Source organism: Symphalangus syndactylus, chromosome 12, assembly GCF_028878055.3.
Source record: "Symphalangus syndactylus isolate Jambi chromosome 12, NHGRI_mSymSyn1-v2.1_pri, whole genome shotgun sequence".
Taxonomy (NCBI): Eukaryota; Metazoa; Chordata; class Mammalia; order Primates; family Hylobatidae; genus Symphalangus; species Symphalangus syndactylus.
The window spans coordinates 98624088-98642383 of NC_072441.2; positions in this window are offsets into that span (position 1 = coordinate 98624088).

Here is an 18296-nt window from a genome sequence, read left to right on the forward strand (position 1 = left end):
TAAAATACAGTACATTTGAAAGGCTTTGATATATAAATTCACAAATACGCAATAATTGTTACTTTCTATGAAGGAAATTACTGGTTCAAAATTACTGCCATGAGTTTATTGCAGCATTTTATAGAGCTGTCCCTCCTGGGGTTAAACTACTCTCCTCGTTGCTTCCACTTCTCAAATTGTTAGAGCAAAGGTGTATCAGGATTCCTAATGATGTGAAAAGTAATCTAGGGGCCACCTCGTTTGTGTTATCTCACTTGTTCTATTTAAAAGATAACCTTTACCCAATTGTAGTAATTCTCACTTAAAGTATACATTTACTTGGGTAAACTTAAATTCCTGAATTGAAGGGTTTTTATACTTTGATTTTCTATTCCTTTCTTTACGGCCATTTTTGGGGGGTTTCAGAAAAGCAAAATTTCTTAAAGCACAGTCCTCATTGCACTTAAAAACTTGAGTTTTTCACCTCCACATAGTTCTGCTGAATTACAGCACTTGCAGGTGGTAAATCTTTGTACTCACTGAGGACAGCTGGTTTCCAAGTCAGATGATAATCTCTTACTGGAATTCCTACAGCATATTTCATTGCTGGGTTGGCATTTGAATTATAGAGTAAAAATTCAGCTATAAACTTCTCATTTTTTGTTTGCATTTAGCAACATAGTAATCTCAAGGAACTTATCTAAATATTCGGCAACTTCCTCTTCATGGCATTGGCACAAAATGGACATGTTATTCTGACCCAGGCCATTCCCAGTGACCTCTATAAATGATGTTTTGAGTTTTATATTTCTAAGGAACCAAGTCAGCCTTTTAAAAGGCCCTAATAGATGTAACTCAGTCTGCCAGGCAAGACCTGGGGCCACTCTGGATCAGGGCAATTATACCCTTTCTCAACGTAGATCTATCCTAGGCCTGATTTGAACTATTCTCTGGCGGGATGAAGCAGGACGCTGTTCTCCAATCTGGCTTTATCTTAATGTCAGGCTATTTTTGCAAGCTTCTAAAGCCAAACAGCTGTCTTGAAAATACAATATCATTTATTTATGCAATTGATCAAACAACTGAGTATAGCTATCTATAGGGACAGAGCTATGTAAGAGGCATGTGATCTCTGCCTTTTGTTCTTCAGAAGCTTATACTTTAATTGAAACAATAGGATTTACACTCATAAAACAGGCTGATACGAAACAATGTCTTAATGGAAAGCAAAATAAGTGATTGGAACATTGAACATGGATGTATGCTCCAGAAGTCCCAAATTTGTAGCACACTATTAATTTTATTCTATCCAGTTTTGCAATCTATGCATGTGCCTAGGACCTACCATATCTTTCAGTTCGCCTTTAGTACTACGGAGCAACACATATACAACCAAAACAAAAAACAAAAATATCTATGTTAATACAGTGTATGTAATCCCAGCGCTTTGGGAGGCTGAAGTGGGTGAATGACTTGAGCTCAGGAGTTCAAGACCAGCCTGGACAATGTGGCAAAACCCCACCTCTACCAAAAATACAAAAAATTAGCCGAACATGATAGTGTGCACTTGTGGTCCCGGCTACTTGGGAGGCTGGGGTAGGAGGATCAATTGAGCCTGGGAGGCAGAGGTTGTAGTGAGCCAAAATCATGCCACTGCATTCCAGCCTGGGCAACACAGTGAGACCGTGTCAAAAAGAGAAAAAAAAAAAAAGACAGTATGTGCAGATTTTGAGTTTGAAAAGTACAGTCCCCAGGACAAGTGTGAATTGGAAAGAGGGAAGGTTTTTGCCTGTCACTGATTTAAAATAGGGGACCCATTGGGATTCATCAGTGCAAAACTCCATCAGGTATTGGGAAAAATTACTTTAAGAACAGACCTTTCTGACTGAGGTTGATGGTATCTCTTTAGATGAAAAATAGCATAAATGTTAGCACTCATTACAATTTTTCAGGGTGTTGTGGAACTAAGGGGCAGGAAGTATTGCTTAAGTCAGAACAAGATGTAAATGGAACAGACAATGTGAGCTCAAGGATAACTCAACATGGAGGCTTGTTCAAAGATATAAGGGAGGTCTTTCCAAGCCAAATGATTCCAGGAGCCTAAAATAGAACCATAATTAAGCAATAAGATGTGACAGGGATAACATTTCTTAGTGATTATAGCATGCCTCAAGGGATAAGTCACTAGGCCAAAGGTTCAGATGAGGAGTGAAATAACCCTGCAATGTACAGTGTCACTGCTGTTAGAGGGAGAATGAGAAGGAAATGAACAATTGGAGTTAGAAGAGTCATTTCATGAGCCATTATGTCAGTTGTTGGGTAATATTACCATGTGTATAGTACATGTGGCCATTAGTTGTATCCAGCATTCTGAAGCTGTGTATTTATGCCAGAGCTTTCACTAAATTTAAAACTGCAGAATTAACTATCTCATATCTGTAACCAAGCAAAAACCAGGCAGTTCAGACACAAAGTTGAAAATCAGTAGCCATAAATATGGAAGTACAGTCTGGTAGAATTATGATTACAGTTGCTTAGCCCTGAAGCATGTTGGGTCATTTCCCACACCGTGGTTCATTCACCTCATGTGCATTTCCCTCAGAAATTACCAGTAGGCATGGCTCCAGTGTCAGAGCCAGAAGCATCTCGAACTTTTTAGTCTGAGCTTTTCCTTCCCTACCACTATGCTGTTGGTGGAAGGGAGGGAGGACCCTAGAACTAGTGATCAACTAAACCGCACACTATGATGGTGACAGGTCTTTCAACAGGATGAGAAATGAGATGCCCAGCAGCCATAAGATGGGGCAAGAAGTACCCAACTCTCACAGAGATGCTGGAAAGCCCTGCAGATAGAAGCAGGTGTCTTATTGCTGTATTCCTCTCCATGTTTCTGTCTGACCACTTCAGAAGATATGAAACGAAGAGGGCAAGGTCTCCTGTGGTCCTACTAGTCTCCCATGGCACAAGACAGGTCTGTATTCTAGACAAAAGTCTAGGTAGACAATGGCTTCTCTTAGCCTAAGCCCTCTTTCGGGGGACCAGTGCTCTTTCTTTCAAAATATGCTCTTTGGAGAAGATCTGAAGACAGTTACTTGAATCTTGGGGAAATTTTAAGTTAGTAGATTACTTCTCCCAAGAGTGTTTGCATTTTAATGTAATGGAATATTTTAAAGTAATGTATTTTAATTTGTGTAGTATAACTTTTAGCCCCCAGCTAAAGAAATGCCAAGCATCAGAGAGCAGGTGAGAGAACTGGGGAATGGTGTGCCTGGAGAGGACTTGAGGACATCCTGAAGTCATATCCTAGTGCATGAGCTGAGAAATGAGTTCCTGAAGCCTTTGCCTATACCATGATAATCTCCATTTGAGGAAAATGACCCCAACCTGTCCTGTTCCTATTGCTGGTGCAACATGCTGTTAGAGAAGGGAAACCAACTCTGCCATTCTAGCCACATGTATCTGTTGTTTATGGCTGCATAACAAACCACTGCACAACTTAGTGTCTTGACACAATAACCACTTTTATTTGCTCATGGTTCTATGGGTCAGCAATTTGGTCTAGATTCAGCTGGAAAGTTCTGCTGATCTTGCTGGGGATCACTCATGTGATTGCAGTAGTCAGGTGGCTTTCCTAGGGCTGGATGATCCAAGGCAGCCTCATTCACATTCTGGCAGTTGGTAATGCCTGTCACCTAGACCTTTTTTTCCATTTAGTCTCTCAGTCTCAAGGAGCTAGCTCAGGCTTCTATTCATGGAGGTCCCAGGGTTCCAAGATGGCAACAGTAGAAGATGCAGGGCTTCTTGAAGTCATATCACATTTCTTGCTGCAGTCCACTGATGAAAGCAAGTCACAAGACTGGCTAAGATTCAAGTGGTGAACAGTCTTGACAACTTGATGGGAGGAGTAGGAAAGTCACATTGCAAAGGGGCGTTCATATAGGAATGAGAGGGATTGTTGTGATATTTGTAAACAATTTACCACAGTCGGCTGCCTTGTTACAATCATTTACATCCATTACAAATACAAAAATGTGTTCACCGCCTCCCCAAAACGTCTCATCCATCCTATTCTGGTTTCAGATGTGGAGTCCAGGATTTCATCATCTAATCAAGTCCAGATGTGAATGAGGCACCTCAGGTTTTGAACTTCCAACGTGACTCCTCTTAGTCTAAAAACTTGTGAACTAACATGAAAATTTACCTGTCCTCACCACACTTCAATATACAGTGGTGAGGGGAATAGGATAGCTTCAGGAGACATTCCCTTTTTAAAAGAAAAGGTAGTTGGGCATGGTGGCTCACACTTGTATTACTTGCACTTTGGGAGGCTGAGGCAGAAGAATTACTTGAGGCCATGAGTTTGCCTGGGCAACATAGTGCGAACTCATCTCTACAGAAAGTTTTTAAAATAATAAAAGTCTCCGGGCATAGTGGCACACACATGTAGTCCTAGATATTCAAGAGGCTGAAGCAAGAGTATTGCTTGAGTCCATAATTTAAGGTTGCAGTGAGCTATGATTGTGCCACTGCACTCCAGCCTGGGCAACAGACTAAGATCCAGTCTGAAAAAATAAAATAGCAAAAACAAAAAGAAGAAGAGGAACAGGAAGCAAATGGGAAGCATCCTGAAATCTAGCCTGAGACATATTGTCAGGACTCTCTTTTCTGGAGACAGTGAGTGTAATTTCGGTTTAATTCTGCTTTCTGGGAATGGTTACCTAGTTCTATGTTTTCCACAGTTCTTGGCTCTGCACTCTGAGATATCTGTTTTTTGTTTTTGTTTTTGTTTTTTCCTCAAGGAATGATCCATGTTTGCAACTTAGTAGCTTTCTCAGCCAGCTTCCCGACCATAAAAACTTTTGATGGTCCTGAGGCCTCTTCATTTTGTAAAGTCTCCTCTTTTAGTTCAAGCAAGTGGTGCTTTGTCAATACAACTCTTTTAAAATTTGGTAGATTTTCTTTGACTCTTATATGGTTAGGCGTTATGTCTCCATCCCAATCTCATCTTGAATTATAATCCTTATTTTCCCCATGTGTCAAGGGAGAGACCACGTGGAGGTAATTGGATCATGGGGGCAGTTCCTGCCATACTGTTCTTGTGACAATGAGTGAGTTCTCACGAGATCTGATGGTTTTATAAGGGGCTCTTCCCCTTTTACTTGGCACGTCTCCTTCCTGCTGCCTTGTGAAGAAGGTGCCTTGCTTCCCCTTTACCTTCTGCCATGATTGTCAGTTTCCTGAGGCCTCCCCAACCATGCTGAATTGTGAGTCAATTAAACCTCTTTCCTTTATAAATTACCCAGTCTTGGTCAGTTCTTTATAGTAGCATGTGAACGGACTATGGCTGGGCATGGTGGCTCACACCTGTAATCCCAGCACTTTGGAAGGCCGAGGCAGGTGGATCACGAGGTCAGGAGTTCGAGACTAGCCTGACCAACATGATGAAACCCCATCTCTACTAAAAATACAAAAATTAGTTGGGCGTGGTGGCACATGCCTGTAATCCCAGCTACTCAGGAGGCTGAGGCAAGGGAATCACTTGAACCCAGGAGATGGAGGTTGCAGTGAACCGAGATGGCGCCACTGCACTCCAACCTGGGCGACAGAATGAGACTTCATCTTAAACAAACAAACAAAGAAAAGAAAATGGACTAATACAGAGTCTTGGTGGGGTTCATTCATAACCCCAAAGACATATTTATTCTAGGCAGCTGTGAAACAATACCTCCACTGTGGACTGAGCTGTGTTCCACCAAAATTCACATGTTGAATCCCTAATCCCCAATGTGACTATATTTGGAGATAGGGCCTATAAGGAGGTAATTAAGTTTAAATGCGGTCGTAAGGGCTGGGCATTGATCTATAGGATTAGTATCCTTATAAAAAGAGACACCAGAGAGCTCACACACACCTCCCCACATGAGGACACAGTGAAAGAGTGGCCATCTGCAAGCCAGGAAGAGGGCCCTCAACAGAAAACAAATTGGCCAGAACCTTGATCTTAGATTTTTCTAGCTTCCAGCACTGTGAGAAATAAATTTTTGTTGTTTAAGCCACCCAGCCTGTGGTATTTTATTATGGTAGCCTAAGCTGACTAATATAGCCACTAAGCTTCTTAGAAGCCCTTTTGTCTTGCTGAGAAGCTCAAGGCATCACCACCTTAAATATTTTTGAGGTCTTAACAAAAGATCTTACAGTCACACCCTTGGTATAATTTACCCGGAGCCTATTTCTTACTTTCACAATCTTCTAGCAGCTGGCAAGGCTAAAGATGAGAAACAGTTTTATTTTCCAACCCAGTAAGTATTAGCCCTCTCTATTTTCTTTAAATTCTGCTTGCAAACTGAAACATTTTTGTCTGTTTTTGTAGTATCTCTCTCATGGTACGTTATGATATGCATCTAGAAGCACTCAAATGATCAATATTCTGTCTAGAAATCTCCTTTGCCAGAAATTCATTAGGCACATTTTCTATTTTCTGAGTTATCATGAGCGTTATTTTTTGCCAGTTGTTCCACCATTGGATAATATGGGCTGCCCACTTTCCATCTTTCCGTAAGCGGTTTCCCCACAGCTTTTGCAGCCTCTATCTGCTACCTGGTCCCAAAGCCAAAGACATATGTTTTAGATTTTTGTTACAACAGCATCTCAGTTCTAGGTACCAATTCTTCCCCAAAACTCAACAGCTTACATAAAACTATACACCTAAAAAGCATGACTTCACTCTATAAAAACCATGTCTCAGCATGACTTTGAGGAAAAAGAGTTGCTTAAAACAACAACCATCTTATTTTCTCACCATTCTGTGCGTCAGCGAATTGGGCTAGGATCAAATGGGCAGTTCTTCTGTTCTATCCCCACAATCAGAAGCAAACAAAATGATTGTTGTTTAAAGACATTAAGTGTTGGGTGTTTTTTAATGCAGCAATAAATAACTGACATGCTGGGTGGTCACAGTGGTTCATGCCTATAGTCCCAGCACTTTGGGAGGCCGAGGCAGGTGGATCACCTGAGGTCAGGAGTTCGAGACCAGCCTGGCCAACATGGTGAAACCCTGTCTCTACTAAAAACACAAAAAATTTAGCCAAGTGTGGTGATGTGCCTCTGTAATACCAGCTACTCGGAAGGCTGAGACACAAGAATCGCTTGAACCCTAGAGGCAGAGGTTGCAGTAAACCCAGATTGTGCCACTGCACTCCAGCCTGGGTGAAAGAGAAAGACTCTGACTCAAAAAAAAAAAAAAAAAAAAATTAAAAGAAAAAAAAAACTGACATGCCATAGTGGGTTGAATCAGGAACTCCAGCAAGTTCTTTCAGGCGGTGAAATATAGGCCGACCCAAAAGGGAGGCCAGCTATCCTTAGAGTGATTAGCACACTCTGCCCCATAGAAGTGCGTGCCATATCTAAATGATGTCTAAACTATCTAATCAGAGTCTCCGTTTGGGGAAGTGTTCAGTGCAAAGAGTAGAGTTGTGGGTCTCACATGCTCAGATTACTACCCGGAAGGTATCCAAGCTACTTTCCCAGAATGACTCAAGGTTGTTGGTGTGTCTCAGGTTTGGTTGTTGGTTGTTATCTTTCCAGGCTAGTATCCTCTAAGCTGTAGATGGTACCACTGGTACCCAGTAGTCAGTCCATTCCCATGTGGATTACATCTTCATTATCCCTTAGACCAGACTGCAGGATTCCTCTAGGTCTGGGTCTCTCTCAGCCACTTCTACACTCATCTCAAAGGTCGCAGAAAATAATAGGCTCACCTCCTTTACCACTCTGAGATTATAGAAAACTCTCTGAGGAAACCCTAGACTCTTCTGCTCTAGATGTGCCAGGCAGCTCCTCTGATCCAATGCTGAGTATAGAGGATTTCTCTGAGGTTTGCCATCTCCTAGATTCCAACAAGGAAATAAGCTACAGGTCTCCTGATTCTCAGAACCTGAAAAACCCACACACAGGCCAGGGCTCAGCAAGAGGAGGGGCAGGAGAAGAGTGCAGGAGCCCCTTCCCAGGAACTCAGCGGCATCTAACCGTCTTGCTTTGCCTTAGAATCGCCTCTTGTATCCCAGCCAGGGGAATTTTTATCATACGAGGGCAGGGAAAAAAAAAATTGGCTCAAATTAATCAAATCTTCTTCTTCCAAATCTTTTTTGTCTGAAGCCTGAAGCTCAGCTTTTTAAACTTGAAAGCCAAGAATTTGTCTCTTTTGTTCTCTGGTTCTGCTGTGACAACCCTCCCTTGAGGCAAGGAATGACTCATGGTCTAGCTGCCGGGATGGGGGAGGGTCAGGGGTAACAGGAAATCACGGGGAAAACACATTGGTTAATACATCAAAATATTATCCTGCTACACTAGGATTTCTATTCTCTTTTTTATTCTCTGTTAAGTTGAGATGAACTCGTCTTCCTCGTTTCTTACAAAGCCTTCCACATTAGATAGGGTTCTTTGGGATGTGAGTAATAGAAATCAACTCATTTTTGCCCACCACTTCCCTCAGAGAAAATATAATGCAGGTGCTAGAAGGAGCGGGAAGGACTGGAGTCTAAGACAGAAATGTGATCATGCTTCAATGAAAGCACCAAAGCTGTGGATTTCTATCAGAACCACGCCTCCTCTGGTTTCTGTTCTTTGCATGTTGGCTTTGTTCCTTCTCTTCATGGCTTTTCTCTTCCCCTCTGTAGACAGGGCCTAAATTTGTGCTCCTCCTCCTGCCATGCTGAGACTGAGATCTCTTGCTCTGATATTTGGATTCTAATGGATCTTCTGATTAGGCCAACAGAGTCAATAATCAATTAACTGTAGCTGAGAGACCCCTTGTAGGGAAGGATAGGATCCCATTTTATAAAATGGCTATGAAGTACCCACCACTGATGGAGGAAAGAAAAAGTGGAGGCTGGGCAGACAATCCCTTCAATATTCAGCTTTCCATTGCCTGGGTAGAAGTGATTTCATATTTATTGAAATACCCTGGCAGCTTATCTATACATACCACATTTTATACTGCTTTTTATACTCCTTATTTTGTAGCCATTTATGGATACATCTCTACCTTGTAGCAGACCACCAGTAAATAGTGTGCAAGGACTTAGTTCCCTTTGTCCACAAAGGCAAACACAGTGCCCTGCACACAATAGGCATTCAAAAGTGTGCATTGAATGATCAAATGAATCAATGAATGGGAAGGAAGAGTTAACAAACCCAAAAAACCGATGGGCACTATGAAAGGAGAAATACAAGGCATTTTCATGACAAGTGTAATTTTGAAAAAAAAAATCCAAATAAGTTCGATTATGCAGTGTACTAAGGCTTTTCTCTTGGCAAGGAAACAGTTAAGAGGTTTTGCACTGTGTTCATGGACTTCTGACATGATATAAAACACTACAATTTTGGCTTTCCCATTTTAGCTGACATAGTTTAAGTTGATGAATATTTTGATTTGTGCCAGTCTCAGGCAGTTTTAAATGCTATCCCTGCAGGAGTCAAGAAGTCCAGTCATAATCATAACAATATGCTTGTCAGTCAAAAGCACCGGAAGACTGTTTAGGTGCAAAGAGAGCGTTTTCCCCTGAAAGGAAACAGGGCAATTGAAATCACCTACTTTTCAAGGTATTGAAGTCAAAACTGTTACCAGCTTCATGGTGTGAAAATCCAGGTCTGGGCACCCCCTTGGTCAGACTCCAGTATGTCCTTAGGCTATCCAGTCAAAAAAAGTTACAGTCTAAAGTTCAGAAGAAATTAGACTAAAGGAAAAGTGCAGCGATCAAGGTTGATTCCCCATCATTATTTTCAGGTCACTATTTCAGCAAGGAATGTATAATGAATTCTCTTCCATCTTTGCAGTCAAAGCACCTTGGGATAAATTTTCAGAGCCAACTAAATCAGAGCATTCATGCAATTACATAGGATCTGGGCAGAAGAAAGTGATTTTATTTTTCCTGAACAGACCAAGGAAATAATACTTGAAGAATTGACCTAAAGTTTATACCACAGGAACTGTTTGTACTATAGCAGGCAAAATTTAAAAACCCACATAGAATTGGGTTCATTAGAAAAAGGAGAAAAGCCAGAAACCAAATCAGTGTGGGAGAGAGAGAGAGACAGAGAGAGAAAGAAAGAAAGGAAAGAAAGAAAGAAAGAAAGAAAGAAAGAAAGAAAGAAAGAAAGAAAGAAGAAAGAAAGAAAGAAAGAAAGAAGGGAAGAAGGAAGGAAGGAAGGAAAGAGAGAGAGAGAAAAAAAAGAAAGGAGAAGAAAGAAAGAAAGAGAAAGAAAAAGAAAGAAAAGAGAAAGAAAACGTAAGAAAGGAAGAAAGAGAGAGAGAGAAAAAGAAAGAAAAGATAGAGAAAGGAAGGAAGGAAGAAGGAACGGAAGGAAGGAACAAGTCAGAAAAAAGGATTTCAAAACTGGAGTCTGACCAAAATTATTCAGATCTTCGGGTATGTTGATGTCAGGACCTTCTTTTTTCAATGTTAGTGTGACTTGAACAATTCCAGCTGCTCAACAAATTTACTCAGCAAATTTACCCCACCAGAAGAAAATTAAAACACAGATCCGGTGTGTCCCTTCAAATTTTATTGCATTGATAGCAGTTTTCTTTTTTTGCATGGAAATGAACTAGTTAAATTGAAAGTTACTATAATAGAAAGTACACCTTTCACCCCCAAAGAATTCCATACACCCCATGCTGATATCAAAAGAATCTCCTCATGGGAAAGTACAATGTGGAAAGCAGAGAGTAACAAAAATCTGGTGTTCGGAGTCCACTGGGAGCCTCAGAAAAATATGAAACAATGACTTCATGTAGTAGATAAATTTCTCACATTCTTCAACCCGTTTTATTGGCTTAATACTCATGTATCCAGTTGTATGAACAGTAAGCCTGCCCAAAAAAGAATTTGATGGATATTAAAAAATATATCCAGCATGAAAATTTAATAATATGCTGGTCCTTTGTCCATCAATTTACAAATGTTTTTATTAGTTATTCTTGAAGTCATCTAAAAATATGTCCAAGATTATCCTCTCTTTCACAAATAAGTAAATGATAACTTTGAAAGAGGAACATCTTTTAGTAGTAATAGAGCAGTAGGACATTTACTGTCATAATGTCTAAGTCCCATCTTCCACATTCTCTACTGCCCCAGGATGCAGTACAAACCCTAGTGTTCAAGACACACCACAATTTGTCTCAGACCCTTCTCTCTGTCTCCCTATTCTCCCCTGTGAGACCATGTCTTTTCATTTAAGCTATTTCTACTCATTGTTCCTAAATGAGCCATGGACATAGCTGTCTGTGCACCTTTGTATGCCCTGTTTTACCTCTTCTCTTGCCAAAGCTCCATCTATCCTTCAGACTCAGGGCCTCCAAGAAATTCTCCTGGGCTGCCTCAGCCCTTTGCCAGGCATCACTCATCTGGATTCTTCTCAACTGGCAATTACCCTACTCTGTCTTGCCCTATAGGTATCTCTTAGGATTTCATTAATCTCTAACGACCATGTGGTATAATAGAAAGCATATAGGCTTTAAAGTCAGGCAGATTTAGTTTGAAATCCAGGCTCTCCCCCTAACAAACTGGTAATTTAACCTATCTGCAGTTTTGTTTTCTCATGTTTAAACTGAGAATAGTAATAACTAGTTTAGAGAGTTTTGGGGAGTATCAAATAAAATTACATTAAAAAATGCCTAGGGTTTTTACTACAAAGTAAGTCGGTCAGGTTTTGTCTGTTGTGTTCCCTGCTGTATCTTTGGCACCTAGAAGAGTTCCTAGCACATAGTAGATACTCAATGTATGCTTACTGAAAGGATTAGTGACTATTGATACTCAATAAACATTGGTTCTCTTCTCTTTTTCCCCCTTCCACTGGCTTGCAATTCTTTGCAGGACAGGCCTTATGCATACATCTCTTGGCATTTCACTGTGAGAAGATTTGATAAATGGGTTTCTCATGAGTCCTTGGTCTTCCTACTTACTAGATAACTCTCAATGGCATAGAAAGATCCATTTATCATACGTATCAGCTGACCCATTTGCCTATGAACCTCAATTGCTACTCCCCACTGATATAAGCAGTAGCAGAGTAAAAATAATAATAATCTTAGGAAAAACAAGTAGTGAAATAAAGCATTTTAAAAATATGAAATATTTGTTAACTTTTCCACTGGCCTAGCATGCTGAATATACCATAAAACCCAAAAAGAAAAGTCAAAAGATCAATAATAAAGGTATTGAAGAAGAAAAAAAAAGAAGGTAAGGAGGGAGGGAGGAATAGAAGAAGGAAAGAAGAAAGAGGGAGGTGGAGAGGGAAGGACAGAAAAAGGGAAAGAGATAAAAAAATAAGAAAAAAAGAGAAGGAAACAAAGTCATAAACATATTGCTGTTGCCTCAGGTTGCATGTCATGTTTGTTCCCAGGCCTCTTGTGACCATTCTGGCTCAGGCTGTGAACAGCCTCAGAGGAGTCTGAAATTCCAAAACGACAGTGATATTTAAAGTCAGTAATCTTCTAACAGAATCTCTCTCAGAGACTATGCCAAGCCCCCGTACCATCAGCATTTTCTCTCTGTGTATACACAAATAAGAAACTAGATCTAAGAGCCTAAAAGATCCCTTTTTGATTTGAGTCCAAGAACTTCTCCAGATTTTTAAAAATTGAGTTCTCCAAAGAAGAGGCTGTGATGTTGTGCACCAGAGAGACAGTCAAGAGCAGCTAGGACAGGCTTTCCATTGGCATAATGGAAACCATGTGTCCTGTACCATTATGGATTTCTAATGCTCCATTGAGGTAGGTACCTGTTGCTTTGAAGAAAAAAAATCCATTTCCACCCCCATTTCTCCTGATTTATGCTCCAGCCACAGAAGGCCCAGACAAGCTGGAAAAGATTTGGTAACTGGAGAAGTGACGGGGGTGAGAAAGTATATTTTGTCAAAGACTGCACACTTGACTCTCACTTTAAATCCTTGCCTTGGGCAATGTGTGAGTTACAGAGTTTAAATCCTGTTATTAGTTTAAGTCAGATTGAGGGTGAAAGACTACACAGCTCTATGAATTAGGACTGGATTATTTTGGTAAAAACATTTTCTAGGTTGGTCAAACATAAATCAGTCCTAATGAGGCACCTGTGATTATAGGCGGGTCTAATGCTCCTCACTGCTCTCCGCCCATTCTCATTCCTCTCCTATTTGCCTTTATTTTTTCCTAAACAGAAAATCAGAAAGCAATGAGAATTTAAAAAAAAAAAATAGCATGTTATACTCAGCCCAAAAGAGATTAGAAGAGTCCAGAATGACATAAGGGCAGAGCACAGGACATAGGTGACTGAATGAGTCTTAACAAAGAAGCCAGGTCCAGGAAGAATCAGATGGTGGACACAGGAGAGCTTTTCATCAAACAACAGGGAAGGGAAGTCCTAGATTTCAGTGTAATGTCCAAGAATTTGCATCATCTGTCACCTGGCAGCTGGCATTTCACCCCTCCCTCCAGGGGGCCTCCTTGTCTACACACACAGGCTGCTTACCTGGAAGAGTCTCATCTTTCTTACTGTTTGGCCTACAAATCTTTGTTCAGGAGGTTCTAGTCTCTCATTTTTCAGGTGACTCTTGTCTATCTGTGGAAAAACTTCATAGTTGTTTTCTTATTAAACCTTGGGTTTTAATGTTATTTCTTCAGCGTTATATTATTCTTTATTGCTATATCATGAAAAATGGTTTTAACTTTGAATCACTGCTCTATTTCCATTAGCAAATGCCTTACTTCTTCAAGTCCTATTAGAAACAGAACAACACTGAAAAAGACACCGGGATTATTTTGCCCCTTTGCATACCTTGTTAACTGCTCAAATAGACTTGAAACCTTTTGTCCACCAAATCCAGTGGCCTTGGGAAAAAGCAGTATGTATGGCTCTTTCTAGTCTTTTATCTACTTTTTAAAACTAGATTGGTAGGGGCAAGATGGCTGAATAGGAACAGCTCTGGTCTGCAGCTCCCAGCGAGACCAACGCAGAAGGCGGGTGATTTCTGCATTTCCAACTGAGGTACCCGGTTCATCTCACAGGGACTGGTTAGACAGTGGGTGCAGCTCATGGAGGGCGAGCAGAAGCAGGGTGGGGCATCACCTCACCTGGGAAGTGCAAGGGGTCAGGGAACTCCCTCCCCTGGCCAAGGGAAGCCACGAGGGACTGTGCCTTGAGGGACTGTGCTATCCCGCCCAGATACTACGCTTTTCCCAAGGTCTTTTCAACCCACAGACCAGGAGATTCCCTCAGGTGCCTACACCACAAGGGCCCTGGATTTCAAGAACAAAATTGGGCAACCATTTGGGCAAACACCGAGTTAGTTGCAGGAGTATTTTTTCGTGCCCCAGTGGTGCCTGGAACACCAACAAGATAGAAACATTCACTCCCCTGGAAAGGGGGCTGAAGCCAGGGAGCCAAGCGGTCTTGCTCAGTGGATACCAACCCCATGGAGCCCAGCAAGCTAAGATCCACTGGCTTGAAATTCTCGCTGCCAGCACAGCAGTCTAAAGTTGACCTGGGATGCTTGAGCTTGGTGGCGGCAGGGGCGTCCACTATTACTGAGGCTTAAGTATGAGGGTTTTCCACTCACAGTGTAAACAAAGCCACCAGGAAGTTAGGACCGGTGGAGTCCACCACAGTGCCGCAAAGCTGCTGTAGCCAGACTGCCTCTCTAGATTCCTCCTCTCTGGGCAGGGTGTCTCTGAAAGGCAGCAGCCCCAGTCAGCGGCATATGGATAAAACTCCCATCTCCTTGGGACAGAGCACCTGGGGGAAGGGGTGGCTGTGGGCGCAACTTCAGCAGACTTAAATGTTCCTGACTGCTGGCTCTGAAGAGAGCATCACAGATCTCCCAGCACAGTGCTTAAGCTCTGATGAGGTACAGACTGCCTCCTCAAGTGGGTCCCTGACCCCCATGCCTCCTGACGGGGAGACAACTCCCAGAAGGGGTTGACAGACGCTTCATACAGGAGAGCTCCAGCTGGCATTTGGCAGGTGCCCCTCTGGGATGCAGCTTCTAGAGGAAGGAGCAGGCAACAATATTTGCTGTTCTGCAGCCTCCAATGGTGATACCCAGGCAAACAGGATCAGGAGTGGAGCCCCAGCAAACTCCAGCAGACCTGCAGAAGAGGGGCCTGACTGTTAGAAGGAAAACTAACAAACAGAAAGCAATAGTATCAACATCAACAAAAAGGATGACCACGCAAAAACTCCATCCAAAGGTAACCAACAGCAAAGACCAAAGGTAGATAAATCCACGAAGATGAGAAATAAACAGCACAAAAAGGCTGAAAATCCCCAAAACCAGTGCCTCTTCCCCTCCAAAGGATCAAAACTTCTCACCAGCAAGGGAACAAAACTCGATGGAAAATGAATTTGACAAATGGACAGAAGTAGTCTTCAGAAGGTGAGTAATAACAAATGCCACCGAGTTAAAGGAACATGTTCTAACCCAATGCAAGGAAGCTAAGAACCTTGATAAAACGCTAGAGGAATTGCTAACTAGAATAACCAGTTTAGAGAAGAACATGACCTGATGGATCTGAAAAACAGCACGAGAACTTCATGAAGTGTACACAAGTATCAGTAGCTGAACTGATCAGGTGGAAGAAAGGATATCAGAGATTGAAGATCAATTTAATAAATAAAGCATGAAGACAAGGATAGAGAAAAAAGAAATAAAGGAACAAGCAAAGCCTGAAAGAAATATGAGACTATTTGAAAAGACCAAACCTACCTTATTTCTTTCTGCCTTAATTTCGTTATTTACCCAGTAGTCATTCAGGAGCAGGTTGTTCAGTTTCCATGTAGTTGTGTGGTTTTGAGTGAGTTTCTTAATCCTGAGTTCTAATTTGATGGCACTGTGGTCTGAGAGACTGTTTGTTATGATTTCTGTTTTCTGTTGTTTTTTGTTTGTTTGTTTTTTGCATTTGCTGAGGAGTGTTTTACTTCCAGTTATGTGGTCAATGTTGGAATAAGTGGTATGTTGTGCTGGGAAGAGTGTATATTTTGTTGATTTGGGGTAGAGAGTTCTGTAGGTGTCTATTAGGTCCACTCGTTTGAGAGCTGAGTTCAACTCCTGAATATCCTTGTTAATTTTCTGTCTTGTTGATCTGTCTAATATTGACAGTGAGGTGTTAAAGTCCTCCACCATTATTGTGTGGGAGTCTAAGTCTCTTTGTAGGTCTCTAAGAGCTTGCTTTATGAATCTTGGTGCTCCTGTATTGGGTGCATATATATTTAGGATGGTTAGTGCTTCTTGTCTCACTGATCCCTTTACCATAATGTAATGCCTTTGTGTTTTTTGATCTTTGTTGGTTTAAAGTCTATTTATCAGAGACTAGGATTGCAACCCCCTGCTTTTTTTTTTTGCTTTCCATTTGCTTGGTAAATATTCTTCCATCTCTTTATTTTGAGCCTATGTGTGTCTTTGCACATGAGATTGGTCTCCTGAATATAGCACACCGATGGGTCTTGACTGTTTATCCAATTTGCCAGTCTATGTCTTTTAATTGGGGCATTTAGCTCATTTACATTTAAGGTTAATATGGTTATGTGTGAATCTGATCCTGTCATTATGATGCTAGCTGGTTATTTTGCCCATTAGTTGATGCAGTTTCTTCATAGTGTCAATGGTCTTTATATTTTGGTTTGTTTTTGCAGTGGCTGGTACCAGTTTTTCCTGTCCATATTTAGTGCTTCCTTCAGGAGCTCTTGTGAGGTAGGCCTGGTGGTGAGAAAATACCTCAGCATTTGCATTTGCTTGTCTGTAAAGGATTTTATTTGTCCTTCCCTTATGAAGCTTAGTTTGGCTGCATGTGAAATTCTTGGTTGAAAATTCTTTTCTTTAAGAATGTTGACTATTGGCCTCCAGTCTCATCTGGCTTGCAGGGTTTCTGCAGAGAGATCTGCTGTTAGTCTGATGGGCTTCCCTTTGTGGGCAACCCGACCTTTGTATCTGGCTATCCTTAACATTTTTTTTTTTTTCATTTCAACCTTGTTGAATCTGATTATGTGTCTTGGTGTTGCCCTTCTCAAGGAGTATCTTGTAGTGTTCTCTGTATTTCCTGAATTTCAATTTTGGCCTGTCTTGGTATGTTGGGGAAGTTCTCCTGGATAATATCCTGAAGTATGTTTTCCAACTTGGTTCCATTCTCCCCTTTTCTTTCAGGTACACCAATCAAAGGTAGGTTTGCAGCCATAAAATGAGTTAATGTTCTTTGCAGGGACATGGATGAAGCTGGAAACAATCATTCTCAGCAAACTAACACAGGAACAGAAAACCAAACACTGCATATTCTCACTGATAAGTGGGAGTTGAACAATGAGAACATATGGGCACAGGGAGGGGAATATCATACACTGGGGCCTGTTGGGGGTGGGGGGCAAGGGGAGGGATAGCATTAGGAGAAATACCTAATGTAGATGATGGGTTGATGGGTGCAGCAAACCGCCATGGCACATGTATATCTAATAACAAACCTGCATGTCCCGCACATGTATCCCAGAACTTAAAGTACAATAATAAAAAAAAACTAGATTTAAATTGTCTGCTCTTATTATGTTCTCTGCCATTTGTAAACATGCTTTTTCTTTTTTTTTTTTTTAACCAGTATAACCTTCTTACTTTTATTGTTTATCACTCACCACAGGTAATTCCCTTCTTCAGTTGACTTACACTATTTTAATATCCCATACCAACTACTGCTTGGGTTAGTTACTGAATTCCAGGATCTGATGGAAAACAATGATCTTGTTTGGGAGTATCATGTGATCAGGGTACTGCTAATTGTTTGAAAATGTTCGGGTTCTCCTGGGTCTCATCACAGTTGGAAAACAGATTATGTCCTCATCTTTAGGGAGTTGATTTAGTTTGCACTGTGTATTTTATATAATGCATCAAAGTTTCCATTTGTTTTAGTAAATAAATGACAACATTTGAGCTGAAATCTTTCACAGATATCTATTTAAAATAACATTTAAAAACCAAACTTGTATAAGGTATTCAAATGCTGTATCTAGCAACACTGTGACATCAACCTTAACAGACAGAATTGGCTATATTTTAAAATGAAGAACAGAGGTTCAGAAACATGAAGTAACCTGTCAAATTTCATATAAGTCTTATGTTGGGTACTCAGGAATTGGGCCATTTTTCGTCTGGTTCTAATGCCTAGTTACCTCCTAAAGAGATTGTTAAGTGAATAATAATAACACAGGCCCAGTGCAGTGGCTCATGCCTCTAAATCTCAATGCTTTGAGAGCCCAAGTCAGAATGATTGCTTGAGCCCACGAGTTCAAGGCTGCAACGAGCTA